The sequence below is a fragment of the Eulemur rufifrons genome, chromosome 6 (assembly GCF_041146395.1).
Source record: "Eulemur rufifrons isolate Redbay chromosome 6, OSU_ERuf_1, whole genome shotgun sequence".
Classification (NCBI taxonomy): Eukaryota; Metazoa; Chordata; class Mammalia; order Primates; family Lemuridae; genus Eulemur; species Eulemur rufifrons.
In genome coordinates, this window is record NC_090988.1 from 99,350,552 (window position 1) to 99,355,887 (window position 5,336).

The 5,336-nt window shown below is 48.5% G+C and overlaps 1 pseudogene; it reads left to right on the forward strand.

Annotated features, from left to right (window-relative positions):
- Positions 1-2,815: 2,815 nt before the first annotated feature.
- LOC138385494 (U4 spliceosomal RNA) lies at positions 2,816-2,965 on the forward strand (annotated as a pseudogene).
- The last annotated feature ends 2,371 nt before the right edge of the window (positions 2,966-5,336 follow it).

Genomic DNA, 5,336 nt, shown 5'->3' on the forward strand with positions numbered 1-5,336 from the left:
AGAGATCTCAGCCGGATTCCCAGCTCTTGTCTTTAGTAAGGTGCTAACTATACTGAGCCTCAGACTCCTCATCTGTCAGATGGGGATGTAACACCCACACTACCACACTGGGACATTCATTGCCAGATATGAGAGGTGACCTCAGTAGCATCCTCAGCTGGCTTCCTGCCGGGCAGCCATTCCTCTTTTTTGGGGGCCACTTACACAGGAGGTGTAAACAGCGACTCTGGAGCCGGGAAGCCTGGGTCGGATCTTGGCTCTGCGGCTCCGCCATTGCGTACTCCTAGGTGAGTTGCTCGTTTGTAAAGCAAGCATGATAGCACCACCTCATAGGGTTGCTGTCAGAGTTAAGTGCGTTGGGAAGTATTTTGTGAGCGATTGTTTTGTTTTTCTTGAGACAAGGTCTCACTCTGTCATCCAGGCTAGAGTGCAGTGGCGTCATCATAGCTCACTGCAACCTCAAACTCCTGGTCTCAAGCGATCCTCCTGCCTCAGCCTCCTGAGTAGCTGGGACTCAGTAGCTGGGACACAGGCGTGTGTCACCGTATCCAGTTCATTTTTCTATTTTTAGTAGAGACAGAGTCTTGCTCTTGCTCAGGCTGGTCTCAAACTCCTGGGCTCAAGTGATCCTCCTGCCTCAGCCTCCCAAAGTGCTGGGATTACAGGCTTGAGCCACCACACCGAGCCCCACGCTATCACCACTAGCTGGAAGTCCTCTTAATTTGGGCCGTGCCCATCATCCCAGAGGGAATCAGGATTGGTGCAGCTCTGCTATTAAACCACCTAATTCCCCTTTGCCCTGACAGGCTGGCAGTGGGCCTGGGCCCTGTTCTCTCCAATGACACATAAGGGGGAGTGGGTAGAGTCTCCTGGGATTTCCCTCTCTGATAAAAGACAGAGCAGTAGAATGCCCGGTGACCTCTGCCCTATTGTTTCTCTTTGGGACTCTACCCTTGAGGACTGGGGCTGGGGACTGTGGCAGCCATCGTGAGACCACGAGGAAAGATACTGCCCAGGATATTTCCAGGAAATTCCTTCCCACCATTACTCAGGAAATTTGTGTTTTTCTCGATTCCAAAGGCAAGAAAAATTAACCCAAAAGTTGAAAAAAGGGAAAAAGTATGATGATCCTCTTTGGAGAATGAAACATGATCAACATGGAGAGGCTATCGGTTCAAAGGAATCCACGATGCCAAGTCAAAAGCAGGGGCAGGAAACGTGGATGCACAGGGTTGAAAGGAGGGTAAGGTCGATGTTTCTGGACCCAGGATTGGCGTGTGCGGGAGAAAACCAGAAAACCAGCCACCCTCAACCAGTCAGCCCTGCCTGCGGCTGCGCCACACTGGCAGTGCCTGCGGCGGGCCCTGCCTCTGTCTACGGCGTTATTCCTGCAAATAAAATGAATGTTACTGAGTTTGTGCACGTAGTGTACTCGGTACTCATCCGTGAGTAGTGGTCTAAGCACAAACTGCGTCTGAGGATTCAGTGTGATTCCGCCTGGCCCTGTCAACCGTGCCGAGAGATCGGAACGTTAGCGGCATTGGAATCCCACCCCACACACTTGCTGGTCTTTCCCAGTGTCTGAATATTCGCTGTGGGTTACAGTTTTTTGTGAAGCAGATGAAATAGTTTCCCCATTAAAAATATAACCCAATGGATGAAGCTCCAAGACATCATGCTGAGTGAAGAAAAGCCAGACACAAAAAGACAAATACTGAATGATCCTGCTGATGGGAGGTCCCTACAGCGTCAAACTCACGGAGACAGAAAGTAGAGTGGTGGGTTCCGCTGGCCGTGGGAGGGTTGGGAGTCAATGTTTAACGGGGACAGAGTTCCAGTTTTGCAAGAGGAAGGGAATCCTGGAGAGGGATGGTGGTGACGGTTGCACAACAGTGTGAGGGCGCTTAATGCTACCGAGTTGTGCACTTAAAAATGGTTAAGACGGGAAATTTTATGTTATGTGTATTTTACCACAATAATAACAATTTTTTTTAAACCCCATATTCTTCCAAAAGCCCAACTTCCCAAAGCCCAACTCCAAGATGCTTTTGGCCACACGCCTCAGAAATTTTTTTCCAACGGGAATATTCACCGTGAAACAAAGATCAAGATTATGGGACAGGATGATCAATCTTTTAAACGGTAGATATTTGTAGAACTATCTTAAAATTTTTTAAATTACATTTTTGGCATTTATCTTTTACTAGTATTCCTTTCTTTCAATATTTTCTATCATCAGATGTCGGTATCAGTTACAGATCATGTTTATAAGTTATTAAAATATACAATATTATCATAATGTATTGGTTTATAATAAAACATGCACTTACGATTTTTTCTTACTGAAAACCTCTGAACCTGTTTATTATGGCCACCCATGATTATTTAAAAGCATGTAAATACAGTGTTTTGAAAAAATACAGAACAATTTAGGGTTTGGGGAATTCTGATTTCTCATTCCTGGGATTAATATCTGTGGGGAATTTGGAAGCTGTGACATTCTGAGGCGAGACCGTGCCAGAAGTCTGCACCAACCGGGAACTGCTCCCAGCAGGCTTGTTAAGTGGGTAATGTCTGTGTCGTGTGAGCACCTTTAGTTGAGTGTCTGATGCTGCAGGCACCAACTTCTTTTCTGTCTTCCTGACACTTCTTAAAATTACTTTAATTTTTATAGTTGATATTAATATGACAACTGTTAGACGTCGAGATTTTATACTTTTCATTCATTCAGCAGATGTTGGGAGCCGTTTTGTGGCAGATGACGGGCCGGGTGCTGGGAACACATCCATAAATGAAAGGTCAGAACGTGTCGTCACCCTTTGCACAGTGGCAGTATCGTAGCCAGTGAGGTTTATCCGAGGCGCGATTATTGCTAATTGAAAACTTTTCCCAATACCGCCACCCAATACCCCACCAAGACGACTTGAAGTATGGTTGTCATTGGCAATTTTTGAGAGGCGACTGAATTTAAAAAAGAAAAAAAGAAAAAAAAAGAACACATAGTCTAGAGGCATTGAAATGGATGAACAAAGAAAAATTTGCATATGGTTTAAAAAGTCATGAGCACTTTGGCCAGTGACAGCTCTTGAACTGGGAGCACAGTTATTGGATCCGCGCTTGGCTGGGTCTTCCCAAGGAGGGCGTGGCCCTCCCACTCCTCCCCATCACACGGGAAAGGAAAGGAGCTTTGCCCGGGTGAAGCCAGAGAAAGGTGGACAGGTGAACTCAGGGTGGATTAAATGATGAATCCACGTGCCTTTTGGATCTGCGCTTGGAGATTCTGGTGTGTCAATCTTCACTGCTATCGCCAGGTTAATTTGGAATCAAAGGCTTAGCATTTCACATGAAAAAAGTGAAAGAGCTGAAACCTTTGCTTGAGATTGGCATGTGTGTCAGTCCGCACGAGCTGCTGTAACAAAGCACCCAGACGGGTGGTTTAAAGGGCAGATATTTATTCTCTCACAGTCCTGGAGGCTGGAAGTCCGAGATCAAGATGTCACGGGGCTGATTCCGTCTGGGGCTTTAACTCAGCCCGCAACAGCCGGCCTCAGCTGTTTCCTCGGCCATCTGTGATGCAGACCAATGGGTGATCCTCCCCTACCTTCACCACTACCTTCTTGATACCACATTTCCATTTTCAAGGTGTGACAACTGACAAGGCTGAGCTAGAGCCCCCAGGGACTAGACTCAAGGATCATAGGGTACATTTTACCCTATTGAGAGACTTGTTTTAAAAATGAATCTGAGATGCCAGGTACAGTGGCTCACACCTATAATCCCAGCACTTGGGAGGCAGGAGGATTGCTTGAAGCCAAAAGTTTGAGACCAACCTGGGCAACATAGTGAGATCCCATCTCAAAAAAAAAAAAAAAAAAAAAACAAGACAGAATCTGAGAACACCCAAGTTGGGAGTAGATTCTTAGGCTAAATCCCCACTTTTAAATGCTATTTTTCACTGTCATGCCTAAAGAATATCTAGAGTCATTTCTTTATGCCACATTCGTGGAGTTGTGAGCTGTTAACGACAATTTGCCTTTGTGTGTAGCTGGTGTCAGATTTCTTTATCCTGGCTCTCATCTTTCTCTAGTAGTGTGTTCATGCTGTGTTTAGGAAGGAATCTGTGATTTTCTTGCGCTTTATAGATTTTCACACATTTGGTGCATTTCACATGCCACTTCTTTATGTAGCATGTAGGTTTAGTTCAAAATAGTTGGGTGGGTCTGATCAAATGTGAAAGGAAAAATGTCCCCACCTATCAAGCAAACCTATTTCCCACGAATGGAGCTTTAAGCGCCTGCCCTGGCCACCCCACGTCAGTCCCTGGACTCCCACCCTACCCTCCTCTCCCCCTGCCCAGCACCCCACTGATGCCTGGTGTCTGGGACCCTCCTCGTGGTGCACCTTCTCCTGTTCCTGGGATGATGAAATGACTGCTCACGGCCTGGCCAGGGCACTCGGAGAACGTCCCCATTGTCCCTCTGGCCCAGCATTCTGAGAACCTGCTGGCTGTGATCCAGAACAAAGGAAGAGAAATGAGGCCTGTTTCTCGGGCAGTGGGGGTGGGTTTTTTTTCTTCTTTTTAATTTGGATTGAAATTTTTAGCCGTGAGTAATGCTTCCCTTGTGCCAGGCAAGGCGGCACCTGTGAATACTGATGAAGCCGAGGAGGGCTGAGGCCGGGTGCTAGGAGCTGCTCTGGGCAGCAGGGATGAGAAAAAGAGCCACCAGCTCCTGGAAGGAGTGAGGCCACATCGCGCCACAGTCAGCCAACACAACCCCAGGTGGCTCCAAGCGGACACAAAGGAGCCCACGGTTGCACCAGGAGTTGCTGCTGCAACAGATTTCCAAGAACTGCTTCCCAGAGAGAAGCCAAGCGGGGCTCCCAGCCCGGCTCTGGGAACGCACAGGCCGGGAGTGCCTGACCTGTTGGGCGTCGCAGCTTCCTGGAGGGGCCTGTCCGTGTGAGTTCACTGCACTTGATAGTTTGGGCTTTCACCTTAGGCAGAATGGAAATGTGTGGGCTGTCACTCCGGGGATTCCTCAGACCTTTCCCAGCGTGGTAAAGCTGTAGAGTAGATCCTTCACAGCGCTGACAAAGATGGCCCGCACCCAAGTGGGAGCACAGAGAAGATTACGAACAGCGCAAGGCCAGCGTGGCGTGGGAGAGGGGCCGAGGGCCGCCCCGGGGTCAGCAGGCCGGATTCTCGTCCTCACTGTGAGCAGCACTGGGGAAGCAGGCTGTCCCTGTGTCTGCCGTCTGTGTCTCGTTCTCCAGCACGGAGCAGGTGCTCGGTCATCATTTGTGGAGCCCCGGCTGCCCAGTCGAGGTGGCTTTGC